This window comes from Haliotis cracherodii, unplaced genomic scaffold, assembly GCF_022045235.1.
Source record: "Haliotis cracherodii isolate W230 unplaced genomic scaffold, xgHalCrac1.p SCAF_2, whole genome shotgun sequence".
Classification (NCBI taxonomy): Eukaryota; Metazoa; Mollusca; class Gastropoda; order Lepetellida; family Haliotidae; genus Haliotis; species Haliotis cracherodii.
In genome coordinates, this window is record NW_027266275.1 from 45,749,929 (window position 1) to 45,762,815 (window position 12,887).

A 12,887-nucleotide genomic window follows, 5' to 3' on the forward strand; every position below is an offset into this window, starting at 1 on the left:
ACGGAGTTGACACCGCTCTTGTAGTAGCTGGCATGGGACTCGGTGTAGCCGGTGTCGGTTTACTATCAACTATAATCGCCGCGCCTATCGTGCTCGGCATGGAAATAGGTGCCGGAGTCTCAGGACTGACAGGAATAGCGATAAAATTCATTTCTCGTAGGTTGCAAAAGAAAACATTAAAACACGATAGTATTCGGATACTCGCCGAAGCAAAGTTGAACAGCATTGAGGATCATATTTCGACAGCAATGGCCGATTGTAAGATATCCGAGGATGACTTTCGTTTAGTGCTGTCGGAACTCACCAAATACAACGAAATGAAGCAGGAGATTCGATCAAAATCTCGTAAGACCAATGGTATTAGCGAAGACGAGAAAAAAAAGTTCATAGAACAGGGGAGGCAACAAGCGAGTCAATTATTCCATGCCAAAACCAAAGAACTGGTTGGAGATTCAAAATAAATTGCTTACTATCGTGTGATTACATTTAGACAAATGCTTACATAAATATATAATAATGGAAAAAACTATTAAATGGAGAGAATTACCACAAGGTTTTTATTATATCAGTGATGTCAAACCAACCAAATACGGTAATCAATTGTTTCTTATCAATTTACAAAAAGAGTGTAGTTATATAGTCTGGTCTCCTGGTAAAATGAACGAAGAACTTAATAAAAATGTTGAATATCGCTTTATCGATAAAAATAATGAAGAATATTTTTATTACCATTTAGACTGATCTAAAGCAATGATTGGACCCAGGTATTGGTGAGCTGGAGTCATGACTATCGTTGAATTGCATAGTCATTTACACATAAAAAATGCTACCTGTAGTAGCAGTATAGGTATATGAATCCAGCTCCAGTGGAAGTGAGCCAGAACCCTCATTACCTATAAAAATTTATATCATAGACTCCAGGTGGTGGTGAGCTAGAGCCAATTTAGTTTAATCTCATGACTATCGTTGAATCGCATAGTCATTTTGGCATAAAAATTTCCCTCTGTAGTGATGGTATAGGTATATGAATCCCGCTCCAGTGGAAGTGAGCCAGAACCCCCATTACCTATACTACTCCAGTTGTCACCATGGCCACTTCTACAAACAATGGGTCACTCACTACCGGATTCCTGTGCGACCTGATCACATTACATCTCGAACATGCTCATTCTCTTTCTTACAGCATACAGGCTGGTGTAATTGTGATGCAGGGATGGTTGGGTGGGTGTTTAAGGTGTGAGATAGGATAAATGTATCAATATACAATTTATTGTAAAATTTTCAATTTTTACAAGTTATCCTATCTCCTACTATTCATTTATGACATGGTTAAGGTGGGTCACTAATACCCAGCTAAACAGCTAAATACCTTCATCTTGTGCATCTACATGCTGATTTGCATGTTGCCTAGATCCGCTGTTGGCATGTCCAGTCTATGAGTATTTTGTTTACATTTACTATGTCATCTTGTGGCATGGCATCAGCCCACTCGCGCTTTTAGCAATACAATACATATTTTACATTATTGAATTCATCTGTCGTTCATTGCAAGGAGGCCTACACTTCTCATTCATAATGCCACCAAAAAGACATGCTGCCGTAAATCCCAGATGGAGCCAACAGGCCAGCCTGGGACATCAGCAGTCAGTAAGTCATTGAGATCAGGTAAGACCTCCACTGAATGGACCCCATTTCCAAACGTGCAAATATCCACTCCTTTGCTACTTGAATCAGGTAATGTGGATAATGCAATTGTTGTTACTGGAGCCAACATTGAGGAGCCCCAACATGTGATGTCGCCTGTTCTGTCAATGCTAACTATATCGAGCCAACTCAGCAATATCCTGGACATACTGGGCAAGACAATGGCCCTAGATACTTTGGATGGGGTAAGTACATTTTATCCGCGGAAATGGTGTCGGTGGTGGCAAGAAATCACGACATGTTGTCTTTTAGCAGTGAGGAATCGGGTGAGCCAGGAGTTTCACGTGATGTCACAGGAGGCGCAGGGTCAGGCACAGGGTCAAACAATCAGGGAACATGTGATTCCCTGAACTTCCAGACCGATGTTATCAGAACTCACTTCTGTCTACTTTTATGAGAGAAAGTATGGAGAGGTGAGTTTGACTTCGCATGATGAATATGGTGCATTAATGAAGGGAATGGATTCATCGGGTAAGCTGTGGTTCCTGATGGCCAAGCAGGCTAACGTCAAGGCACTTGGCATAGATCAATGGATGTCGGCTTTTCACATTTATATGAGTATTTATGTGGTAAAACATTCTTCTCAGTCTACCATACAGGGCAACATGTTGCCATACATGGAAACAATCAGTAATGCTGCAGTCTGCGCAGGGGGTTATGGCTTGTCAAACTTCGATCAGTAAATCTGGTCACGGATGGCACAAGAGCGAATTCGGGATTGGAGCAAGATTGAAGGTGAACTGTGGTTGAAGCACATGATACCAACTCTATTCAACATCCCAGAGGACAAGGCTGGACACTATACAGCCCCTTTCGGCAGAGTGCATGACTTTACAGTCAACGCATGCTGGGACTACAAGGTACTCCAGGTTAGAGAGCAAGTTTATTCATAAATGCTCTAATTGCGGCAAACTACATCCTGCCTAATCTTTCTTTGTGCAACAGTGGGTCATAGACCCTCTAAACAACTTAACTCCTAAAAGGCAACCAATGCAAAAGGCACTGGCCCCAAATCCGCTAATGTTCACTAGATTAAAACTGCCTTTGTATCTCTTTTGAACAATAGTTTACCATTGTTAATAATTCTAAGAATACTACCTCTATTACATATCTGCCATAAATCCTGTATTTTGGCTTTAATCACACCAACTAAATTTTTTTTATTTTCAACAGATGTCCTCTTCACTGTCAATCACACAAATAGTTGTCGCCAAGTAATCTTGTAACTACCAAAGGCTGGGCACATTTTTGTGGAATATGCTGGACTTGGGTTGTCGCAGCAGATCTCGACGAAGTGGTAATAGTATGGCCTGTCCTCATTTCGCCTACACCCTATCAATACAAATTTACAGCTGACTGCACATAAGTCAAGTGCTGTGTTACCTCTAAAATAATGAACTGACCCAAAAGAAGGTTAAACAGACAATCTTGAAGCTTCATCCATTGTTTAATAGCTGATATTTACATTATGCAGTAATAATAATAATGACTCATGATTACTGTAGCTTCAGTACATATCCAACGTCATCAAGAAATTGCATTACAGTTTAACAGACAAGACAATTGTTGATACACACTTCAACCTTTTCAACATGCAATTTACCCTTTTACACCATTTACATTTGTTATAGCATTGCTAGTTATGATGTACATGTTGTTCCATATATATTTTGTTAATACTTACAAATTTTATGGGCCCTTTACACCCTACACAAGTTCATGTCATTCTGCTTACATCCACCTGCTTGTCCATGCACTGACTAAATCCCGGATGATTAACCAGGACAAACCAAAGAAAGTAGAGAATTAAATGAAGCTCTAATAACAGAACTAAAATGACTTATCCTCACAAGTGGTAGCCTACATTCCCGGCCCCTTAAATGTGAAACATTTAACATTATAACTCCATGTTAAGGTCATATCAGTCCTTCATATTCAATGTTCAACTGCTCAGGTTTTCATTTCCATCTCATATCGTGGTCTTTTGTTTCATCACTTTCATGTATCTTAAACTGATTCAAGTAGACACACTTTGCTTATTGGCCTTATTAACACAGAGTCTTTAGTTTTCACTTCAATCGATCGCACTAGACCATCGTTGCCCGGAAACCCATATGTGATTCTCGCGAGAGGCCACACACATCTTGGAGAATTTTCATTCACAAGTAGCACTATGTCTCCCACTTTGAGATTCACTGTAGTGATTCCACCAATGGAGGTCTCGTAGTAATGTGGGAGGTAACAGTGATTGAAATTCTACGCCGTGAAATCGTATAGAGTTGACCCATATCTGTAGAGGGTGTAGCATCAGCCTTCCTCTGAAGGTCATAGCAGAGACATCCACCAACTCAGCGACTTGCTGGGTTGACTTGAAAGGGATTGAATCATCTTTATAGTCTTGTGGAATCGATCTTCTGGTGGACATAGATATCCCCTGTCTAGCTGGAATCTTGCTCCGATGTATATAATGTCTTGAACCGGAGTGATCTCAGACTTGGTTGGGTTGACGAGAAAGCCAAGGTATGTCATATGCAGTAGTATAGGTAATGGGGGTTCTGCCGCAACTCCACTGGAGCCGGATTTATTACCTATACTGCTACTACAGGTGGCATTTTTTATGCCAAAATGATGATGAGATTCAACGATAGTCATGAGTTGTATTAAACGAAACATCAATATTAATTAATAATGAATAAAATTTACTATAGCCCACTAGGATATTGGAAAGGTATAGGAGCAATACAAAAATTAGCCACCGCGGGTAAGGTATCTAAAGATGTGGCCAAGGATTGGTTAAAGAAACAAGCGATGTGGCAAATATATTTACCGGCACCGCGTTATATACCGAGGAAGAAGTTTGATATTTTTACGACGAATGAAGTTCTTCAGGCTGACCTCTTGTTTCTTCCCCACGATAAGGTAAAACGCAAAATGTATAAATACGCTTTAACAGTAGTGGATGTGGCTAGTAGATACAAAGAGGCAGAGCCATTAACCTCGAAAGATTCAACAGAAGAAGCTAATGCACTGAGTCGCATATATAAACGCGGACCGCTAAAATGGCCTAAGCTATTTCAAGTAGATCCCGGTCACGAGTTTATGGGATCGATAACAAAACTGTTAACAAAGCACAATGTCGAAATCGTCCGTGGTGAAAGAGAGGCCCACCGCAGTCAAGCTATCGTCGAAAGATTTAACAGGACATTAGCGGAACGTTTGTTTGGCTATCAGTATGGAATCGAAATGAAATCCGAGGGATTGAGATCAACAGAATGGGTGACATGATTATCAGCCGTTGTATCAGCGCTGAATAATGTAGTAACGAGATTAATCTGGAAGAAACCATCCGATGCGATTAAAATGAAATCTGTGACTTTCGAATCTTCAGCACCGAGGAGAGACAAAGAACGAAATCTTCCGGATAGAGTAAGGGTAAGATATTTATACCAGCCCGGTGAATTCGAGGGAGGCCTACGTCGCGCAACCGATCCCATATGGTCCCTTCAGACGTATAATATTAGTCGATTGGTTACGAAAGAAGGAGAGCCTATTCTTTATTATCTTCAAGATGGACCGGTAGGGCATTTGTATGAGAAGAGTTGTTCATAGTTCCCAACGGTACGGTATTACCACCATAACCATAAGCATAGGTAGTTACACCATCCTTATCAATCCATCTCTTTGTATCTAAGGGGGATATTGATGTCTTGTTCATTCTTAATCCATATATCCTATGATCGTAACTTCTTCAAGAGTTCATCTCGTGTTTGAACGTTCTACCATTGAATAATGATTCTTTATACTGTTCGTGTTTGATATGCTTTTTTACCACATACTTCTTAACACCCTTAGCTTTTCTTATCTCTCCATTATCGGACTTCTTTATAGAATACATCTTAGGTCTTAATCCTACATACTCCGCTATAGGAGTCCCAGCACATTCATCCTTCATCTTACCTAACACCTTTTTATTTACTACGCTGTGCAGTGGATTATCTTTAGGGTAATCGCTCGTGTCGTACATATCTATTTTTTCTGCCCATATCTTTATACACATCCTCGGTTTGTATTTCCATCAACAAAGAATCTGTGTCGGTATATAACACCACGCATCTATCGCCGTATTGCTTCTTAAGTTCGTTGTAATAAAAGTCATACATTAAGTGTTTTGACAAGTCGAGAATACTCATACCGACGTACACCGGTCTGTTGAATTTTATATTACTCTTCTGCATATGCAACGCGGTTAAGTCGTTATCGAATATCTTGCTTCTGTTAAAAGCCGGACTGGCTATGAGTTTCCTGAGTCTTTCTTCCTCATTAGATCTGACTAATTTAACATCAACACGCTTCCTTAGATTCTCCATAGTTTTACCAAATACCGAGTTATTCATGAGCTTATATAGATTCTTGCTGGTAGCTATCTTTCTTAAATCTGTGTTCAGTCTTATATAGGGCTCCATCCAAGGGCTTTGATCAAACTTTAGAACTCTGTGTATTTTCTTTAATTTCATACCTAATGATAGATATAACTGGAGATTTCTGTAGTGAACTATATATTTTGTCTTATCCATCAAATTTGGTACGAGTTTTTCTACGTTAGCTAACCTAGTGTTACCCATCAAGGAGCATTGATATTCCGACATCCAATCTTTATTAACCATTAATCTTTCGGGAGCTAGCGGATAACTGTTATGATCTTTATGTAACGAACTTGGATATTCCAAGTCAACTTCTAGTATGTACCCTTTATTCTCATCATTCGCATTGACATCGTCGACCCACTCAAAACCACCCGTGGGTAAAGGTTGACTCATAGCCCATCCGTACAAATTGTTAGCGTTGAGATATAATATATGCGTGTCGGGTTTACTCGTATCCTTCCACTAATTTATTATTAGCCTAAGAAAAACCTTTTCGCTGCCATCGATATACCACCTCTTAATCCTTTCTCAATAAACAAGTGCATATTGCAATCTGTGAGTAGTTTTAGTTCTACGCCGGTCTTCTTCAACAATGCATCCCACGATAGTCTGGGACTGGAATAGTACCATGCCGGGTCCAAGCCGTATTGTTTTAAACACGTCTTTCTAAATATCTCAAATATATCGGCGAGTAACAGTACATCGGTTTTTAAGTACAGATCGTGATAATCGCCTAAATTCTTACAACCTAATTTATCCCAGACCGTCAGAGCGTGTTCATAATCGGCATCTGTTATTTTAGATTCTGTTAAGTTACTATAGAATGATTCGAGGGGTGGTAATTCAGTTTCTTTGAATCTAGACCAATCATCCATATATTCGTAAGGATATACACCTTTTCTCAGCAACAAATGACAAGTTATCTTATCGGTATATTGATTTGTTATCGCGAAGTCATCGGGATTGTTCGCATTAGCTAAATTGTCCAGGGAAGATAACAGAAACTGTACGGAGTCTATGAATCTAAGCCCATTACTTTGTTTTATTCTAGATTTCCAATCCTTGTCCCTATAATGTATAGGTTTAGTCAACGAGAACGATATGTATTTTTCCATATTGTTAGGAATGCACGTGAAACCGCCGTCGGTCTTTGAGATAGCTTGCATAATGAGATGTGAATCGTATCCCCTAAGGTTATGAAACACAACGGGGATGGGTATTGTTTGAGAATTCACTTTTAGTTTCAAGTTACACTCGTTATGAGCGGCTCCCCAATAATTACCCGTGACATGGCAATGATCTCTTACGGAATCCCCATCCAAGGGTTTATTACAAACATGACAACTAGTTGACTTCTTGTGGGCCCTCCAATCATCCCTCGTCATACACATGGGTTTCTTACACGATAAATTTTCCCTGATTATTCTCTCTTCATTTTGTAGATATTCTAGGAACTTTCCCGCTGCATCGGGACCTCTGTAAATCACGGACGGGTTTGTTTTCCCATCATACCTTACAACTATATATCCAAACGCACAAAGAATATGTTCTTGAGTTTTGTATGTAATACTACATTCAGTATTGTGTTTGTTATTTTCTATAGGTTTGACAAGTGCTTCGAAGTCAGTGTATATTATGTATGGTACTAGCATTTGATTATAATAATGCTCAAATTTTAATATATTTTTACCCTCTTTAGGCATATCGATCCTGATGTCTGTCCAACACCTCTGCAGTCTTCTTTATGCCCTTGCCTTCTGTATTCTTGCAGACATCTTTTGCAGAAATATTTCTTTCCCTCATGTTTTGTTTGATCGTATAATAGCCTGCTTTAACTCTTAATCTATGTATAATGATATTTCCCATCTTTTTCGATAAAAAATTAATTGATTCTGGGAATATGTTCTGGGGCGGAGCTTATCCAATATTCCTTTAGAAGAATGTCCGAAAACATTTATATCTAAATTATTTTGCTTTTCCGCCTTATCAATTTGTGAGATTGGCGTAGGTTCTGTACCATCAAAGTTGAGGTCAACATTTTTTGGATAGCTCGAAGGCCTATCCGGATTTTTGTCTGAGGGAAACAATGCAGATATTATCATCATTCTGAAACAGTCATAACCTTTATTTTTTACATGAATTATGGCTTTTTTCTTCTTATAATATGAGGGAAACTCTATATAAGATCCACCTTTCAAAGGCATATAATTTGCATGATCTAAATATAAAGTATCAAGTTTATCCACACCCCAACCCAAACCCCTATTAGTACAGCGTTCTAAAGTTTCTTGTATCCGTTGAAATGATGTATCTAATGATGAGCTTATAGACTCAGATTTGGTTATAACTTCTTGGTTGCCCCTGAAGTAAGGTTCGGTATATTCAGTGCTATCGTCTGCGTTACTTTTACTCAATGACATTTTAACCGTCAGCTGGTATTTTATACTATTTAAATCATCTAATTCCTCATTAATTTTGCTCGATATGATGGGTTTAACATCATTAACATCCATATTGGAATTAATATCCATCTTCTATCCTTTTAGATATTTACCAACGCCAGCTGTGGGTACAAATATTAACTCAATGGGTTTGCAACCGGTTCAACAATATTCTTTAAAGCAATCAATTCAGCTTTTCTCATTCAAGAATAACCTCTCACAGTTTTTTACTTGAGCTTTGAGTTCTCTAACAGTCTGGGGTTTGTTGTATTCCAAACCGAGTCACGGGCGTGTTTGTTTTCCCCTCATACCTTACAACTATATATCCAAACCCACAAGGAATATGTTCTTGAGTTTTGTACGTAAAACTATTATCTTGATTATTATCTTGATTATTTTCTATGGGTTTGATAAGCGCTTCGAAGTCTGCATAAATTACGTATGGTACTAGCATTTGATTACAATAATGTTCAAATTTTAATATATTTTTTCCCTCTTTAGGCATATCGATCCTGATAGCGGTCTGTCCAACACCTCTACAGTCTTCTTTATGCTCTTCTAATAGATCTTGTCTGCTGTACCCATGTAGGCATCTTTCGCAGAAATATTTCTTTTCTTTATGTTTTGTTTGATCGTATAATAGCCTGTTTAAACTCTTTATCCACATATAATGATATTTACCATCTTTTTCGATCAGAAATGAATTGATTCTGGGGATATGTTCCGGAGCGGAGCTTATCCTGTGTACAACAATTCCTTTAGAATGTCCGAAAACATTTATAGCTAAATTATCTTGCTTTTCCACCTTATCAATTTGTGATATTGGTGTAGGTTCGTCTATACCATCGAAGTTGAGTCCATCGTTTTGGGGATAGCTAGAAGGTCTATTTGCAATTTTAGAATCTACGGGGAACAATGCAGATCTTATCATCATTCTTAAACAGTCATCTGATTTATTTTTTACGTTAATTATGGCTTTTTTCTTCTTATAATACGGGGGTAAATCTATATAAGAACCACCTTTGAAGGCCATATAATTTGCTATATCTAAATATAAACTATCGATTTTATCCACACCCCAACCCGAACCTCTATTAGTCCAGCGTTCTAAAGTTTCCTGTATCCTCTGAATTGATGTATCTAATGATGCGTTTATAGTATCGGATTCGGTTATAACTTCTTGATTGCTACGGAAGTATGGTTCGGTATATTCGGTGCTATGGTCTGTGTTACTTTTACTCAATGACATTTTAATCGTCAGCTGGTATTTTATACTCTGTAAATCATCTAACTCCTCGTTAATTTTACTCCATATGATGGGCTTAAGATTGTTAACATCCATGTTGGAATTAATATCCATCTTCCAACGTCTTAGATATTTACCAACGCCGGCGGATGTGAGTACAAATATTGATTCTTGTTGTTTATTCTCAACATCATCATTATTATCTAGTAAAGCGATCATTCGAGAATAACCTCTCAGCCCACTGTTTCTCGCTTGAGCTTTGAGTTCTCTAACAGTCTGGGGTTTGTTGTATTCCAAACCAAGTAAGGTAATCAATTCACGTTTTCTCATTCGAGAATATCCATGTAGACCACGTTGCTTTGCCATAGCCTTCAACTCTCTGACAAAAACCATTGTGGTTGAATGGTATATGCAAAATGAGACAAATGTCTAATTGGTTGTTTTTCATATATTTAAATACGTATTCTCCCCATCCTATTCCTCTCATTGATGTAATCTCTCTTCCTAGCATAAATAATCTGCTTCCTGACCCTATCAGCACCGTGTTTCTTACATAAACAACAACGACCTTTGACCCCTATCCCACATTCAGAACACGTAAAGTTTATGTTTCCGCGCCTGATGTAATAATTGTGTATGCCACAGTAAATATCAACACAGCGTCGGTTACATAGAGTCGTCTTACCCATGAGTGTAAACTTGCAATTATTCATGGTTTATACATCTATCATATCATTTGTCTAAATGCAAATCACATCTACACTATTGAGATATTGATTTATAGATTAGCTGTCACTCTGACTCTCCTAACTAGCCACAGCTGTCACTGCGTAGCTATTGTATAGCTGAAAATCAATACAGCAGTCAACCCCATAATCACAAATGTGACCTCGCGGTCTTTCTGAGCCTCTGACGGTGTATAAAACTGACTCATTGTTGGTCTCGGTATTGGGTTGGGTTTTTTTCCCATAAACTAGGAAGTATTCGTGCATGGCAGATTCGACATCCTTAAACGTTTGAATTGAATGTGTGTAATCTCTTCATTCTCTGTCGCGTATATTGTGACTGGGCTGCTTGGAGTTGTTCCATTGCTTCGTTATGTCGTTTACGCTCCTCTTCAACTTCTTTAGCATTTGATTCCTTCATACTAGAAAATAAATAATTACTCCCCGAAAAAGCTAGAGCATTAACAATAGCTCCACCGACCATCATCGCAATTGTTGCCATGTTTAATAATATAAAATATTCATTTGTTCAATAATATAAAATATTCAAATGTTTAATTACTTCATTATGTCTTCCGGGATAAGTCCTTGTTTGATGAGCATATTCTTCGTTGCCATAGCCAATCCAATATCCAGAATCATCATTGGTATATCATAACTATTAGAATCTAGCTTGGGAGGTGTGGCTTTAGTAATCATTTTAGCCATACGAGCATAGCCAATGGCCAAGCCGGTGACCACCGCTGAATGATAAGTTGCGTTTACCAACATTTTACCGTCTGTAACTGGAGTAGTCATGCTTCTTATAGCATTATATGGGGGCTAACCTCTAATTGAACTTCTTGTTGCATTGGGGGTGACGTTTTCTCTTCTCCGGTCTTATAAAAGAACCATACAGCCGCTATACCAACAACTCCTACTAGTGCCCATGTTTTAATCGGATTAATATTTGAAATATTTATTAATTTTGCTTTGCGTGCCAGTCCTCCCTTTCTTCCTGCAGCTATTTTTGGGGGGTTCTTAGTAACTCTGGGTTGTTTTTGTGTTTGTGGTGGTGTTTTCTCATTCACTAGTTGTTCCTCGTTCACATGTTGTTGCGTTTCCACAATCTGTTGTGCATCCTCGTTCACAATCTGTGGTGTCTGTTGTGATTGTGTTTCCGCAATCTCCATTTATATTATTAAGTGGGCACGTATGTTTAAATTGACAATACCTAGCCGTTATTTAAGCTGTGGTGAGTGGAGCTAAAAACATTCCGTATCTATGATAAAACTCACAGCTCACTGAGCTTATAGCGTGTTCGATGAATGGGTCTTTCTCGAGAGATTCGCATAAATACATGCGATGTTCTGTAGGGAGAGGGAGAAACGTACTAGCTACGACTGTGTATAGTTGTAATATAGCCGACCCTATCGTTTTAGTCATGGTAGCTCCCAGTCTTGACTCGTAACGCGCGTACAGTTTTTTAATCTCTTCGTCAGTCATGTTAACAATTTTTTCGATGGTATAATTTTCCCCCAAATATTGGGAACATTTTCCACCGGCTACCAAAGCCGCGAGTCTTTCTCTATGTTTATCTAAAGATTATCTACATTTTGATCTGTATCAGATTCTTTGAGCATTTGTTCGATGAGTTCGTCGCATTCCATAATGTAATACCTAAGGAGATATTTAAGTCTAACATAATATAAAATCACATATCCAATAAAACCCGTAATAATGAACTGTTGCGAAAGAATGATGATTTCGAACCACATTTTATGTCATATTAAACGCTAGTGTTCAACTTATCGTATTTTTGCTGTAATTTTGCTATATTTGCTATAATTTTCTTATAATTTTGCTATATTTTTGCTATAATTTTGCTACATTTTGCTATATTTGCTAAGCAATTGCATAAGCAGCTGGTTGATCGGTTTTTAATATGAGTTTACAGTGTTTCGTTGCCGATAACAGTTTTCTGACTTTATTTCGTTCGAGCTTGGTATAAATGACATCATTTTCGCGTAAACATTCCTCGAATGAATCTCGATCTTTGCAATGAAACAGTGCTACCCATTTGGTTTGCTCTCTGAGATCTTTCAGGACAGAGTTGTGTTTTTGAGTAAGTACCCAAAAGCTATGTTGAGTACGCCATCCGGAGAATGCTAAATACGAAAGCATATCTTTCTTTTTGGTAAGTTCTTTACTCGCGCTGCAGTCTTCTATTACGAAAAGGGTTGATTCTCCTTTGTATTTTTCATGACATACTCGGAGACAGTCTTGTAAACGATCGCCTGGATCGACTCTGTGTACCCCGTCGTCATTCATTACCCAATCTCTCGATAAGTATGTTTTTTTAACGCTT

At 38.4% G+C, this 12,887-nt stretch overlaps 1 protein-coding gene and 1 pseudogene across 3 annotated transcripts in view; one reads left to right on the forward strand and one right to left on the reverse strand.

Annotated features, from left to right (window-relative positions):
• Positions 1 to 12,887, reverse strand: part of LOC139468148 (protein N-terminal asparagine amidohydrolase-like) — a 638,951-nt gene that overhangs the window by 348,965 nt on the left and 277,099 nt on the right. The window lies entirely within an intron of this gene.
• Positions 1,913 to 2,631, forward strand: LOC139469007 (uncharacterized; annotated as a pseudogene).